The following is a 17,529-nucleotide window of genomic DNA, read 5'->3' as shown; positions in this document are numbered from 1 at the left end:
GTCTCTAGCAGGCCTTGCTTTGGAGCTATACCAACGCCTCCTGCTGGCTGAAAAGTGCTACTGCACCCCCCAAACCACGGAAAGGTAAGCTTCTTTCAAGTAAAAGTACTTGATAATTTTACACCTTAAAACTGACTAACAAATTTTGAGTAATTCTTGTAATATGGCTGACAACATTACCTCACAAGAATTTAAAAACCTTTTTGCCTGTATGATGAATGACATTTTCCTGGAAATATACGACCTCCCTAAGACATATCTGGCCTGTACCATTTTGACATTCATTGTAATAATTCACACAGTGTTCAAACACTGGTTTAATAGTAAGAACAAAGATGAGTCATTATTGGGGCTGATGCAGGCATTAAAAGATAGCAATGAGGACTTACATAAAAAGATTCTCTCTCTGGAATCTGCTAACCAGAATTTACAAAACAAGCTTGTACCCAAAATTGCTTTTATTGATAATAAATATGAGTATTTAATGGATAGAACACTAACTCTCCAGAGTGAAGTTGTAGCTACTCAGACACTATATAAGGAAGAAAAATTTTCATTACTTGATAAAATAAGGTCCATGGAATCATGTGTTTCAGAAGAACATAAAAACTTCCATGATTCCATGAAAAATCTGGAATCCCTTACAAGAGAGGAGGTTTACTCCCTGGAACAGACCCTAGGAGCTTGTTTACAAGCCCTGGAGGAAACTCTCAATAAACATAACAAGGGACCTAATAAGCAGAAGGGCAAGACCATACAGGTTGTAACATCTCCAAATGGCTCTCATACAATGGCTTATCCTGTTATCATCCATGAGAAGCCAGCAGATGACACACACCCCGAGCCATATACAACATATACATTACAACCAATTTCAACAAGGGACTTTAAAAATATAAAGGAAGCAGTAGTTACATATGGGATACATCCACATATGTAAAACAGATGTTAAATTCGTGGTCTACCTCACATAGAATCATTCCAGATGACTGGCATCAGTTAATTTCAGCTGTTCTAGAATATAGCCAGCAGTTACAGTGGAAAAGCTGGTTGAGAGAAGAGGCAAGAAATTTAGAACAACAAGGTAAACTCAGAGGTTTTGAGATCTCCCAAGATCAAATACTTGGTGAGGGATGTTTCGCTGACAGGAATGTACAAGCCATTTATGATGAGATCCAAATTGGCCTCTTCAAGAGGTAGATGTCCAACTTTTCGGAATTGGCACCCTATCTCAGATAAAACAGAGTTCGAGATGGGTTGAATGCATAGGGCCTGAAGGACAGAGAGGAAGGCTGAAGCCATATGTAGCGAATGTAGCAGTAAATCTATGGGGCCGAGATCTATTACAACAGTGGAATACCCAGATTAAAATTCCTACACTCTCAGAAAAGGAATACAGGCCAATGCATGTTTCTAGGAATAATATCATAACATGCTATAAAAACCAGTCACCAACCATTCAGGCTGTACACAAACAGCACAACTGCTGTTGAACTCTCAGAAGTACCAACTGCCTTACCTTTAAAATGGCTAACTAATAAACCTGTCTGGGTTGGACAGTGCCTTTGACAAAAGAGAAGCTACAAGCTTTAGAACAGCTGGTTCAAGAGCAGTTAAATGCTCAACACATTGAAGAATCTACCAGCCCTTGGAATTCTCCTGTATTTGTTATTAAAAAAAGTCTGGTAATTGGAGAATGCTGACAGATCTGAGAGCTATTAATAAAGTAATTCAGCCAGTGGGCTCCCTACAGACTGGGATGCCCTTGCCCTCTCTGCTACCCAAAGAATGGCCTATAAGAGTTATTGACTTAAAAGACTGTTTCTTTACCATACCATTACAAGAAAATGATAGAGAAAAATTTGCCTTCACAGTTCCTAATTATAACAATTCTCAGCCAGTCAAGAGATATCAATGGAAGGTCCTTGCACAGGGAATGTTAAACAGCCCTACCTTATGCCAATACTTTGTGCAAAAAACATTGGAGATAATTCGTGTAAAGTTTCCACAATCCATAATATATTACTATATGGATGATATCCTATTAGCTGATCCAAAGTTAGACACATTAGAAAGCATGTTTGAAGAAGTAAAAAAGGTTTTGCCTCGCTGGGGACTGCAAATTGCTCCTGAAAAAATACAAAGAGGAGATTCTATTAATTACTTAGGATATAAGATAGAGTTACAAAAAATTAGACCCCAAAAGGTACAACTGAGGAGAGATCGATTAAAGACTCATAATGATTGTCAAAAGTTGTTAGGAAGCATTTCCAACATATTGGGTATCATGGGAATACCCAAAGATGGACTACAAAATTTGGCTAATACTCTAGAAGGGGACAAAGAATTAAATAGTCCTAGAGAATTATCAGCCGAAGCTGACAAGGAATTGGCTCTAGTAGAAAAGACAATTCGAGAAGCACATGTGGATCGTGTGGATCCAGAACTTAAATGCATTCTTGTCATATTCCCTTCCAGACATTCCCCCACAGGTATTTTGATGCAGAGGGAAGATATTATATTGGAATGGATATTCCTACCACGTAAACCAAATAAGAAATTAAAGACTTATATAGAAAAGATCTCTGATTTAATTCAAAAAGGTAAATTAAGACTTTGTCAGTTGACAGGAATGGACCCAGCAGAAATTGTAGTACCTTTAAATAATGAGGAAATTTCATCACTATGGAAAGATAATGAATACTGGCAGAGAGCCTGCAGTAACTTTTTGGGAGAGATTAACAACCATTATCCCAAAATCAAGAGGATAGAATTCATAAAGAAGACTGAATGGGTCCTTCCTTACATTGTACGACATAAGCCAATTTCTGGAGTCCTCACATTCTATACTGATGCAAATAAATCAGGGAAAGCAGGATACAAATCAGGAGACTTAAGTAAAGTGGTACAAAGTCCATACAGCTCTGTACAAAAGGCAGAACAGTATGCCATTCTTATGGTACTGATGGACTTCACAGAACCCCTCAATATAGTCACTGACTCTCAATATGCAGAGAGAGTTGTTTTACACATTGAAACTGCTGAATTTATTCCTGATAATACAGAATTAACTTCATTATTCATACAACTGCAGGAAATCATCAGAAAAAGGGAACATCCTACATATATAACACATATCAGATCCCATACAGGTCTGCCAGGACCTCTAGCTCAAGGTAGTGATGAGATTGATCAGTTACTAATAGGTAATGTGCTAGAAGCCTCAGAATTTCATAGGAAACACCATGTAAATAGCAAAGGTTTGAAGAAGGATTTCTCCATTACTTGGCAACAAGCTAAGGATATTGTGAAAAAATGTCCTACTTGTTCCTTCTATAACCAAACTCCATTACCTGCAGGGAGCAATCCAAAAGGTATACAAAGAAATAAAATTTGGCAGATGGATGTGTTTCATTTTGCAGAATTTAGAAGATTAAAGTATGTACACCATACCATTGACACCTATTCAGGATTTCAGTGGGCAACTCCTATGAGTTCTGAAAAGGTTGATTCTGTGATTACACACCTATTAGAAGTTATGGCCATCATGGGAATACCTGTACAAATCAAGACAGATAATGCCCCAGCATATGTCTCCAATAAAATGAGACAGTTCTTTGCTTATTACAATATAAAGCATGTTACAGGTATACCACACAATCCCACAGGCCAAGCAGTCATAGAAAGATCCAATCGAACTTTAAAGGATATGCTAAATAAACAGCAACAGGTAACAATGACTCCTAGAAATAGATTGCATAGTGCTTTATTAACCTTGAATTTTCTCAATGCTGATGAGAAAGGAACAACAGCTGCGGATAGACATTGGACGACAGACAAAACTCCTGAGCTAAACCAACCGGTTTATTTCAAAGATGTGTTGACCTCAGAATGTAAATCTGGATATGTCCTACGTTGGGGAAGAGGTTTTGCTTTTGTTTCCACAGGAGAAGAAAAGCTATGGATACCAACAAAATTAATAAAAATTCGATTTGAACAGGAGAAACCCCTTGATGAGGAGAAATAAAAGATCATCCACCAATGTGACATCTCCTCAGGTTGTAAGAAAAATTTAACAATCAAAGGTTGGGGTAGGCTTCTGTTTTGTCTTTCCAGGATAATGGAAATACCCATCTTCCAGAAATCATAAGGCCTTGGATATCCGGATGTTTACAGCAGAAAGAAAGAATCTATTGGTACCAATCTACACAGGGTAAGATATCACTGTCTAACATCTATATCTCTATCAATCTAGAATAGTTGTGGTTCCAATTTAATTATAAACCAAGCTGGCTTTGGAGATGGAACTGGCTCACTCCTTCTCTTAACCCAAGCTTATTGATAAAAAAAAAAAAAAGGTTGAGAGATTCTTCAGTCCCATATCAGAAGAGCCCTCTGGTGTGAGACAGAAGGAAACCAATTATAAGGGACCATTATCTTCAAGATTCTAATTCTCTCCATGCTTATTCTTGATTTCTTGGAATCCTTTCTTACATGTCATGACATCTTTAAATCCAAACCTTCCATTCTGATAAAAAATAAGTTTTTCTCCAATAGCTATCTCTGAAGTCTCCAGAAGGAAGATGGGGTCCCAACAACAACAACAACTCTATCCAATCCAGAATGATACCATGGTAATCATCATCATACTACACTTCTTGCCAGAATTTCAGACAATCTTACCCATTACTCTAAAAGTTGCTGCAGAATCTACAGTTAGTCTAACTGAGATTTAACTATCTGAGCTTTCTCACAATACCCAACAGAGATACCATCGCCCCCTAAACAGCAGGAAGCAATTCTAAGAAAACGACGCCCCTTATCCCTTAGGTTTCATATTTCTCAGGGTTATGGATAATGGTTCTAGGGTTGGGGATAGAAGAAATGGTCAAACTCAGTACTCTCCTTAAGGAAAGAAAATATGTCTCAAAAAAAAAAAAAGGGAAAAGAAGAAATGGAATGGATATGTATAACATGTTATGGTAGACTATCACATACATTAGTAAACAAATTTAGTAATATAGCAGCCTTTGCACTGTTATGAATACTTATATGTTGATAAAATATAAACTTTTTATATTCCTATTTAAGATAATTTGTATATTGATACAAATACAGAACTATGTTTGTTATATTGTACACATATTTTTACTCTTATTTGAAATATTTGTATATTGATACAAATGTGAATTTATGTCTGTCATACTGTATGTATGTTCTACTTCTGTTTAAGATATTCTGTATACTGATATATATTTAGGATTATTATCATATTGCATATTGCACTATACATTCCTAGCTCTGTTAAAGATATTTTGTGTATTGTCACAATTTGAAGTCATTGTCCTTTTACTGTACAATTGCTTACAGACTCTTTGCCTTATTTATAGGAAGCCTTAGTCCTTAGGTTGTTTAGGTAGATGAGACTTACAGAGTTATTGTCACCTATGCTTGTCACCTCTATAATTACGTTAGTTAGGTTATTCAGATTTGTAAATACATAGGTCAGATGGACAGGTAATCTTCAAACACTTCATGGACCTAGAGAATATGGCATTTAAATAATTTAGAATTCTGTTGACGTGAGACATAATTGCTCCTGGCAGCACAAATTTGATCCCGAGAGAATGTTGGGCTTCTAAGACATTTCCATTTGGAAGTTTGTCTTCTTGGCACAAAATAGCCTACTGGGCAAAGAACTGCCCTTGCCTCAACTGCTGACAGTACAAATGCTGTCCTTTCTGGACAAGCGGGACACAATGAAAGTGACCACCATACTTTGCCAAGACAGGGTAAGATGGTCTTTCAGAATTCCTGCTTCTGAAATGGTCTGTCAGATACTCTAGGCCTGTAGCCAATTTGAATACACCAAGGATGCTGAGAAACATTAGGTGACTGTCCAGGCTGCTAGCTGTCTCTGTCTACTCTTGCAAGACTCCCGAAAGTTGCTTGCGTCCTTCTCCCATTTCTCAGGTATTATTACATTCCTTCTCAGGTCTTTGATGAGGTTGGAGATTAGCAGTTATAGTTACAACTTAGTATATATACATATATAGTATCTTAGATAGAATATATTAAGTATTAGACTCAGGTTCTTTAGGATAGGATACCTTTTGGAATGATCTTTGTAACATGCCACTTACCCACACTCTAGACTTCCCTGGATCTTAGCATGTGTTTTTTGCTTGACATTGTTTGCACTTATTGTAATTCCAACTTATCTAAGTCATTATCCCTCATTATTCCTGGACAATATTTGATAACCATCTCTTTGTGTATAGTCTTGTATTAGGTTAGAACTTTTAGCCATCCCAGCATTGGCCTGGAAGTTCCAACCTCCATTCAGGCTTCAGTAATGATCATGCCCACAAGGCGGGGCAGAGGAGGGAGCGGAAGACCGAGGAGCAGAAGGAGGTGGCTCGCTTGGTTCCGGGACCCTGGACGCTGGAGTAGACTGAGCAGAGTTCTCCAGAGAACACCGCCAGGCTACCCTATACCTTTGCCAGACCCTGCAACCTACCCCTTCATTTGTAAGTTACCCCACAAAATAAACCTCCCTTTTTAACTACGTGGAGTGGCCTTAATAATTTCACCAATATTTAACTGACTTGTCACAGTGCAAATTCTATACACAAGTTAATACAGATACATACATTACCTTTAAATTTTATGTGGTTTCAAATTAAATAAAAGGACCATTAAGGACTTAATGAAGAAAAGTAGTCCAGGTGATCAAGCCTCTCAGAATGCCTCTGTTGCAGTTTACTCAAAATTCTGCATCCAAAACAACTTCAAAGCTACTAGTTGAGATGGTCCAGCCTCATAGACTATCCATCTAAGATTTCAGACAAGGTCTACACTTTCTCATCATACAGAGACTAAATAAAATGTAATACATCTAGCTATCCCAGGAATTGACCATTATCCTAGCTTTCTCAGAGTTCCCTAAAGATGCCATTGTCCTCTCCATAGACAATAGGAAACATTCTAGAAAACATTATGTCTGCATTCACAAGGGGTAAGTGGGTGGTTTTTGGTCTTTCAGTGTGTTATAGATGTTTGCCATCATTTAGATGGATTGGTTATAAGTGTTATGTGTCATGGTCAGGAAAAGAACTAAATGAAGGAGATTGTATTTAGGGGTCATTTTCTGAAAGAAAAAGGGGATGCAGTATAAAAATGATGGGATAAAAGGTTAGAGGGTTGAGTCTACTTTTGAATAGCCACTATTGATAAAATTTAAGGTTATTTTTGTTATACTGTGTATATGTTTCTATTATTGTTTAAGTAATTGAACCTATGCAGTTTATTTTAAATGCAATGATGATCTAGTCCTAGATAGTTATTTAACATAATTAAGAAATACAAGGGTTGGGGATTTAGCTCAGTGGTAGAGTGCTTGTCTAGCAAGTGCAAGGCCTTGGGTTTGATCCTTAGCTCCAAGAAAAGAAAGAAAAGAAATACAGGTTAGTAATTAGTCATCTTTAATAATCAAACTTGTAGTCATGTTAGGTATGTTTTCAAGGTCAAACTTATATATTTTATATAGAAAGGTGGTATTCAAACACTACAGAGATCTACAGAATATGGTATTTAAAATGTCTTAATAATATACATGACAGTGAGACACATCTGTTCCTGGCAGCACCAAGTTTCTTCACAAAAGGATGATGGACATTGAAGAACCTCTGTATGGAGTTTGCTTTTATTTGCAGCAAAGTTATCCACTGGGCTAGAAACTGCCCTTGCTTTGACTCCTTACAGTATGCTGCCAAAGTGCACAAGTAAGACACAAAAGAAAGCAACTGACAAAGTTTGCCAAGACAAAGTGGGTCTTCAAAGCAGTCCTTCAAAATTCCTGCCTCAGAGAAAAGTATGTCAGATATTCTAGGCATATAGGCCAAAGATAGATGTCCTGACATTGCAGAGGAAACATGGATGACTTTCCAGGCAAGCAACTATGTCTGTTGTTTCTATAGTTGTGGAAGTTGCTTGCTCTGCACTTCTTGTTTACTCAGATAATAGTATATCCTTCTTGGGTCTCTGAAGGGGATTGAAGATTAAATAGTATACAGTTTTTATTGTTACCAAACTCAAAAAATGCCTTACATAGGAGATAGAGAGTTTACAAGGCTGAGAAATATAAAAACTTAAGTTGTTTATCTAAGAAGATGTTTTAAAATCTAAAAAGATTTTTTTAGGATGGTAATACAAGCTATGATAAAAAATGATTTTGGAATAAAACTTTATACTCACTATGATAGGATACTTTCTCCAAATTTGCCAAATACATATGGACTAAACATTGTGAATGGAGTTCTTACTTGATAATTGTTCTTATTATGTATGTAATTTTACTATGTTAGAGTTAAAACCTTTCCTTTTTATTTAGACAAAAGGCAGAAATGTTGTGGGATAGTTGTACACTGTGTGAAGGTGTTTTGTTGTGATTGATGTAATACAAAGCTGAATGGCCAATACCTAGTCAGAAGTTATAGGCAGGATTTTTGCAGGATAACAAGAAGAGGAAGAATCTAGGTGTTCAGGAGATGACAGATGACATGGAGAGGAAACAAGAGGTGCAAGATGGTAATGCCACATGATAGAATGTAGATTAATATAAATGGGTTCATTTAAGTTGTAATAACTATTTAGGAACATGCCTAAGCTATAGGCTGAGCTTTCATAATTAATAATAAGTCTCTGGTCATTTTTTTGTGAGCTGGCAGCCCATGAAAAAATATATTACATGGGGACGTTCTGTCTGAAAAAGACTTGGACTAAATGTGAGAAGATGCTGGTATTCAAAAGAAATTCAGCATCCTAGTTTGCTTTCTGTTGCTGTGCTAAACACCATGACCAAAAATAACTCAGGGAGGAAAGGGTTTATTCCATTTTACAGGCCATCATCAATAGAAGGCAGGACAGGAACTCAAGATAAAAACCTGGAAGCAGGAATCGAAGTAGAGAGCATGGAGGAGCTCTGGTTATTGGCTTACCTAAGGCTCACATTCAACTACCTTTCTTATAAAGCCTATGCCCTCCTGCCTAGACAGGAGCCCACCGTGAGCTAGTCCTCCTACATCAACTAGCAACCAAGAAAATGCCTCACAGACATGACCACAGGCCAATTTGATAGAGGGAGTTTTTCAGTTGAGGTTTCCTCTTCCTAGGCACGTCAACTTGACAACCAAGATCAGGCATCACATTAAGGGAAAAGTAAAAGCAAGCGCCAAAGCCCTAAAGCAGAAAATAGTTTACACATCTGAAGAAGACCCAACAGACCCTTACATCTGGGGAACAGGAGATAAGCAACTTTTAAGGGAGATCTTCCACAAGTAAACAGGTGACAGAATTTATTGTATCTGACAAAGAACTTTATAGTAGTTTGAATGAGAGAGTCTCTAATAGACTCATATATTTGAACACTTCTAGAAAGCAGCAAGTCTGCTCTCTTCCTATAGCTCCTTCTGTAGCTGGACTACATCAGCTGTTCTTTATGTATTTTTCAGAGATGCCTGCTTTGTGTAGCCTATAGAACAGACCGTCCTTACTTGCCACTTGACTTCCTCCCTAAGGCTTATTACACTGCAAAGGTCTTTCTTGTGTATCAACCATTACCCTAACATGGTTGTATAAAATAAGTCTTAAAGGGGTAGGGAGCTGGAGAGGTAGCTCAGAGGTTAAAAGCACATACTGCTCTCAAATTGGTTCTTAGCACCCAAGACAACAGTTTATAACTATCTGTAACTCCATCTCCGGGGAGATCTGATGTCCACTTCTGGTCTCTGAGGGAATCAGACACATGTGGTGTATATGCACCAATTCAGGCAAACATGTAAAATGGCAATAAATCATTTGAAATGGCAAAAATAGTAACAAAAGTAAAAATACGTTTTTAAAATTTTATTTTTAATTAAAATTAAAACATTTGCTTTTCTTTTTCTCCTTCAACCTCTCCCATGTACCCTCCTTGTTAATGGCTTCTTATTGTTATTGTTACATATATATGCCTAACTATATAAAATATAACCTCAGTCCATTTAGTATTATCTGTATTCATATGATTTCAGGGCTGTCCAACTTGGTATTGAATAACCTATTGGGGGCTCATTCCTGGGGAAGAATATTTCTCCCTCTTTCAGCATTCTTTAGTTGTCTCTGGTTCTTTTTCTAAGGGTCAGGTTCCATAATATTTCCTCTTTAGCTGGATGGCTGTGGGTTGGACAACTTAATTGGGTTTGTAGTGACTGGGCTTATTTCATAGTCATAGGGAACATCCAGTAAGTGAAATAGTGTTTTCTGAGGTGTGGAAGCCAGTGTTGAAACATTTTTTTTTGGTATGGGAGACTTAAGACAGCTCAAGAAGAGTGTTAGGGGCATAAGAATTGCTTTTCTTCCTTCCCTCCTTTGCCTATTCCTTTCCCTTTTGGTATACTACTGCTCATTTACTTACTTACAGAGTGATAGGAAATGTGTCTTTGTCCTAGTTGTGGTCTCTTGGGATTTCCTGAATTACAGAAACAGCTTTTATTATTTATTCACAAGGAGCTTGTGTCTGAGCTTGTGTCAATGAGGTGACTTCCAGATAATCTCTAGAGACTGTTGGGTAGGGATAGGGGCCAGCCTCCAGAAAGATCAAGGCTGCATTACAGAGTTTGGCCTTTCAGCTTTGCCCTCTCTCTTATTGGGAGGGGAGGGAGCTTCAAGCCAAATTCAGTCACAGATGAATAGTAATTTTCATCATACCTATGGGATGAAACCCACTTAAAGTCCCCTAAAAGAAAGGATCTAGGGGCTTTGAAAACACTGACTACTATTGAAGTACTGGGGTAAGGGTAGAGAAGACTTGCACCCATGACCTGCTCTATTCATTTATCCCTTTAGGTTCTTTCTGAGTTGTATGCTTTATGATAAATAAACATAAGTAGCTTCCTTAAGTTCTTTGAACAATTTTATCAAATTATGAAACTAAGAAGATAGTTGTGAAAAACTTGAACTCAAAGCTGCTTTGAATATGTAATGTCTCCCAGAGGTTCCTGTGTTTAAATACTTGGTTCCCAGCTGGTGATGCTGTTCTGGGAAGCTGTGGGATCTATGGAACTCAGAGCGAGCTAGTGGATGTAAACCACTAGGAACTAACCTCTCAAGTTTATACTAGCTCTATTTCTCTTAGTCCACAAAGTATGAAGGGGCAGCCACAAACTCCTGTCACCACACACAGGAGCTACTCTGTCACTCTTTCCCATCATGATGCCAGAAATCCTCTAAAACTTCAAATCGAAATGAAACCTTATCCTTAAAACTGCTCTCTGTCAGGGATATTGTTACAGCTGTGAGACAAATAACAAATACGTGTGTTTAGTCACAAGTTGCCTGCTTCTGGTGTCTAGTATCTAAAGCCAGCAGTTTGGTGGCTGAGCTCTTTAACTGGTGAGAAGTGATGTTTACTGCAGATAGATATGTAAGAACAGATTTGACATGCTGGACATTATCTTAGTTAGGTTTTCTATTGCTGTTAAAAAACACCATGACCAAAAGCAACTTATGAGAAAAGGTAATTAGCTTACCATTCTCTGGTCATGTTCCATCATTGAGGGAAGTCAGAGCAGGAACTCAAGCAGGGCAGAGAATAGGAGATAGGAATTGATACAGAGGCTATGGAAAAATGGTGCTTCTTAACTTGATCTTTACAGCTTATTCAGTCTGCTTTCAGCAGCCAGGACCACAAGCCCAGAGCTGATACCTCCCACATGGGCTGGACCCTTCCAAATCAATCACTGATCAAGACAGTACCTCACAGCCTGCCTACAGGCTGATCCTATAGGGACTTTAAAAAAAATTGAGACCCCTTCTTCCCAAACATGTCAAGTTACAACAAACAAAAAGCAAGCAGCACAGCAATTCAGTGGGTGATAGAGGATAAAGAGTAATTGTTGGCTATCTAGTGTGTCTCCAGTGCTGTGAACATTAATAAAGAGAAAATGGAAGACAAATTCATGGCTCTGTTTGCTTGTTAGTTGATAGAGCATGGTGACCTTACAAACTCTTGCCAACCACAGAGAGCAGCTCCTAGATGAGCTACCAGAGAGAAGCCTGAGCAGTTCCTCACAGGGGAGATGATCCTGTCTCAGCCAGGCTTGCTTTCATGTGAAAATATGTCAGGCTCATTCCAGCTGGGTTTTGTTTTCTATTGGCATTATTAAGAAGGTTTCTAGCTGAAATATTTTCTGCTTAGACCACAAGTTTCCAAAATATTCTGTTCTTAATCTTCTACAATGAACAATGCCCAGAGAGAATGTTCTTAATTGCTAAGGAATTGGCATCCTTTTTAAAACCTGCAAGGTTGTTTTCTGCAGGTCCTTGTGGAAGAACCTCATATTTTGGCATGTGATTTATTATTGACATTTGGCACTGAGGATGTAGTGAGGCTTAGGTTCTGAATGTCCTCTTCCAAAAGGAGACAATCTGAGCAATAGAGAAGGACTCTATACTTTTTGCCTGCAAAGCTCTTAGCAACCAAGTATCCCTGTACTTCTAGGCAAGTTTATTAACACATTCATTTAAAATAGACTTAGAATAAGAACAAAGCTAATGTAATTTTGAGTATTAAAAACAAACAGCAGAGTCTTTAAGTAAAGTAAGAGCTGCTTGGTGTTTAAAAAAATAAACAAATAGAAAACTGCCTGCTCAGGAGCCTGTGAGTATACCACTCTTTCTGCTGGCATGCTGACTCCCTCTTGTTCTTATATATCAAGGAAGGTGATTCTCCACTCAACTAAAGCTGACCAGGCTTACATATCCCTGTACTGCACTGTAACTATACTCTCCCCATATCCATGGCACTACCTATCACAAAGCCCTTCTTTAAATTGGGCCTCTTGAAAACTTGTCAAGGAAACTTCACCTCACTTCTGCAAGAGAGGTACAGAAGTGCCAAGGTGAAGTTTTCCAGGTTCCACAGAAACCTGTTGCCAGCCAGGGACCCAAGCTTGTTCTGCTTACAGTAAGCTAGGAGACTGCTCTACAGTGGAGACTTTCTCCTAAATATGTTCAGAAGGATGAGAACAGATGGCTCTTGGAATAGCTATTCCACAGTGTGATAATTTTGTGCTCTATTGTTCTGCAACTGAAAGTTCCCACCACAAGGATTCTAATCTCACGTTTTGTCTTCCAGACCAGGACATTCCAGGAAGATAACTTTTCTTGTATTTTTCTGTGATGGGCACATAGTGTGGATTTTTGGGTAGAATCACCATCAATACCATCACACTGTACTTAATGAAGAAATGAATTATCTCGTTCTTTTCTCACTTTGTGATGGGAAGTCACACAGTTAGCCTTCAGGAATGCATGGAAAAAGTACACACATACACCAGAAACTGGAATATATGAATTTACTATGTACTAGGTATTTTGTAAATGGTTTCCTCCCATGACATTATATAGCCTTTTATACTACACTAACATTTATAATTATTTTTATTAAGAATTTTTTTCATTCATTTTACGCACCAAAGATCACCTCTTCCCTCCCCCAGTCTCCCACCCCAAACCACCCCCTTCACCCCCCAACAAGAAGGCAAGGCCTCCCATGGGGAGGCACATCCAGTAGAGGCAAGTCCAAGCCCTTCTCCTGCCTCAAGACTGCACAAGGTATCCCATCATAAATAGCGGGCTCCAAAAAGCTCCCTCATGCACCAGGGATGGATTCTGATTCTACCTCCAGGGGTACCCCCAAGCTGATCAAGCTACACAATTGTCTCACCATGAAGAGAGCCTAGTCCATTCCGATGCAGGCTCCACAGCCATTGATCCAACTTTCGTAAGTTCCCACTAGTTCAGTTTGGTTGTTTCTGCAGATTTCCCCATCATGATCCTGACACATTTCCTCATAGAATCCCTCTTTGCTCACTCTTACTGGACTCTCTGGTGTTTGGCTGTGGATTTCTGCATCTGCCTCCATCAGTCATTGGAAAAAAGTTCTATGATGACAGTTAGAGTGTTCACCGATCTAATAACTGGGGCAAGCCAGTTCAGTTCAGGCATTCTTTCCACTCTTGCTAGTAGTCCAGGCTGGGATCATCCTTGGAAATTCCTGGCAACTTTCCTAGCACCAGGTTTCTTTCTATCCCCATGATATATCCCTCCATCACGGTATCTCTCTCATTGCTTTTCCACTCCATCTCCATTCCAGCTCGACCACCCCACTCCCTTATGTTCTCATCCTCCATCCCCTACCCTCCATTGCCCACCCCTCACCACCAGTTCACTCATGGAGAGTTCATCTATTTCCCTTTCCTAGGGCAATCCATGAGATACTCTTTTGGTCTTTGTTAGCTAGCTTCTCTGGTTATCCTTTGCTTTACTTCTACTATCCACTTAGGAGTGAGTATATACCATGTTTGTCCTTCTGAGTCTGGGTTACTTCACTCAGGATGATATTTTTCTAGTTCCATCCATTTGCCTGCAAATTTCATGATATCGTTGTTTTTCCCTGCTGAGTTGAGTAGTGCTCCATTGTGTATATGGGATATATTTTCTTAATCCTTTCTTCAGTTGAGGGGCATCTAGGTTGCTTCCAGGTTCTGGCTATTATGAATAATGCTGCTATGAACATAGTTGAACATGTGTCTCTGTTGTATGATTGAGATTCCTTGGGTATATGCCCAAGAGTGGTATAGTTGGGTCTTGAGGAAGATTGATTCCTGATTTTCTGAGAAACCGCCATACTGATTTCCAAAGTGGCTGTACAAGTTTACACTCTCAGCAACAGTGGAGGAGTGTTCTTCTTGTTCCACATAATCTCCAACATAACCTGTCTGCAGTGTTTTTGATCTTAGCCATTCTGAGAGGTCTAAGATGGTATCTCAGAGGCATTTTGATTTGCATCTCCTTGATGATTAAGGATGATGAGCAATTCCTTAAATGTCTTTCGGCCACTTGAAATTCTTTCTTTGAGAATTCTCTGTTTAGCTCTATAGTCCATTTTTAATTGGATTGTTCATTATTTTGATATCTAGTTTTTTTAGTTCTTTATATATTTTGAAGATCAGCCCTCTGTCAGATGTGGGGTTGGTGAAGATCTTTTCTCATTCTATAGGCTGTTGTTATGTCTTATTTACTGTGTCCTTTGCAAGATTCTCAGTTTCAGGAGGTCCCATTTATTAATTTTTGCTCTCAGTGTTTGTACTACTGGTGTTATATTTAGGAAGTGGTTTCTTGTGCCAATGCATTCAAGACTACTTCCTACTTTCTCTGCTATCAGATTCAGTGTAACTGGTTTTTTATTGAGGTCTTTGATCCACTTGGACTTGACTTTTGTTCATGGTGATAGATATGGATCTATTTGCATTCTTCTACATGTTGACGTTCAGTTATGCCAGCATCATTTGTTGAAGATGCATTCTTTTTTCCATTGTACAGTTTTGACTTTTTTGTCAAAAATCAGGTGTTCATAGATGTGTGGGTTAATGTAAGGGATATATCGTGCTGCCTCCTGGCTCTTGTATCTAGCCTCCTTGCCCCTCAGAAGCAGCACAAGATGCAATGTCCTCCGCACACAAAATCTCTGTGCCTCTTCTTGAGTCACTACATCCCTTGACCTGCTTGTACTCTCACAAGAAAGGCCCACCTGGGTGGTCCAGTGTATTCTTCCCATCTCAAGGATTCCACTCTTGATCATATCTGCAAAATTTCTTTTCTCCCATCATCATTTCAGAAATTCAGACACAAACTTTTAGTAGTGTCATTATTTTGATAGTCCAAATACTAATCGCAGTAATGAACAGATGAACTGCAGTATCCTTCTTGCTTGACATCAACAATTGATGGTGTAGTTTTTTTTTTTATCTGATTTAGAACCATCCCAAGCAGCTCGCATTCTGCTGAGCTGTGTCATTCATTGTTCCCTCTGCCTGAAACATTGTTCCACCCATAACCACACAAAGATATGCATCTTTTGGCCAAGATTCAGCTTGACCTACTGAAAAATTCCCTTCTTGAATATCCCTGTCAAAATATTATCCTCGTGCAAGGTTTCGCCTCCACATGGGACTTAGCCTAGGTTGTCTTGGCCACCAGAGGTTTTGCATATGTATGTTTCAAGGACTGGTGCTAGATCCTTCCTGTTAAGGACTTGATATCCAACAAAGTTAAATGGCAGAGGTGCTTTTGATGCCAACAGTGATTACCAGTCACAGGATTGAACCAAGCTACAACCAATTGTCTTCTTCAGTATAGGGAGTTATGTCATTGTATATCATCTGCTTTAAGCTTTTCAAAGAAATTTAAAGTCTTCATAATGAAACCCTCTTGCATTCAAGAGCAGCTCCCACATTACAGTGTGTCTTCTGCCCTTGAGAACACATTGTCAATATACTTCTTCCTGTAGTGAGGCTGAGAATTCACCTTTAAAGCTTGCACATATCTTGTTATGTCTGTGTCTTGGAGGCCTGAGACGTTTGCTAAGTAAGTTTCCTAACAACTCCTTAGTTGTTCTGTTTAGACAGAATGGGTGGGCCTTTCTATTCCCTTCCTGAGGTGATGAAATGCTGAGTGGCAACTTCAGCTTTGTGGACTGTTTAACTATCTTCACTGAAAATTGTGACCTGGGATCAGATGGCTGGCTCACTGTGGTGAATTTGTCTGGTTTGGATGTATAAAGCAAATCAAAGTAGATAGTTTGGCTGCTTTCTTCCTGTAGATAGCCTTTTAACAAGCATCTTTATTTTCATTTCCAAAAAAAAGTATTTAGTTATTTAAGATCAGTGTTCTATAAGCTTCTGAAGTCACTGGTACTTATCATTCTACATTATAATTGTTAAAAGTTCATTTTGTGATAATTAAAACTCTGGCACTGGGGTGGAGATAAAGCAGGTGTCAATTTACAGGTGGTGCTTGTCCTCTGTAGATATGTCTCCACCTTCAGAAATTAAGACAGAAATAGCAATATTGATATAGTCAGTATTTGAATAGTAAAGTTTTTTTTTTTATGAATCAGATAACTTGGCTCAGTTCAGTGCAATACAGTCAAAAAATAATGCTTTTATTTCCTAAATTGGATCTTTTCTAAAAGAAAATGAGAGCCTTATTCCCTAGTGGATATTAGGAGAAACAAGTCATAACTCCTCTTTTTCCCTTGTCATTGTGGTCAGAGACAGTGGCTCAGGGGAGGATACTGATAAAGATATGTATGCAGAAGACCACACCTTGAGTGCTAGTTACTGTTATTTTCTTTCATTCATGTATCAATGTTTTTGCTGGTGTCATATAAAATTCCTATATTAAAAGCTGGGACACATTTGTAGTTAAGATTAATAGGCTCCCATTTATGAAGCTTAAATTACCCCCACTCAGAAACACATACCCAGATGGTTCTTTTCTGGCTTTTCAGGGGTAGGGTGGTGGTTTGAACAAGATGGCCCCCACAGTCCTCAGGCTTTAAAAAACTTGGTCCTTAGTTGGTAGCCCTATTTCTGAAGACTTTGGGGGTGTGGGCTTGCTGAAGGAAGTGTGTCACTATGGGGA

The sequence above is a fragment of the Onychomys torridus genome, chromosome 1, assembly GCF_903995425.1.
Source record: "Onychomys torridus chromosome 1, mOncTor1.1, whole genome shotgun sequence".
In the NCBI taxonomy this organism is placed as follows: domain Eukaryota; kingdom Metazoa; phylum Chordata; class Mammalia; order Rodentia; family Cricetidae; genus Onychomys; species Onychomys torridus.
The sequence above is the reverse complement of the archived record's forward strand: the minus strand, read 5'-3'. Positions refer to the sequence as shown.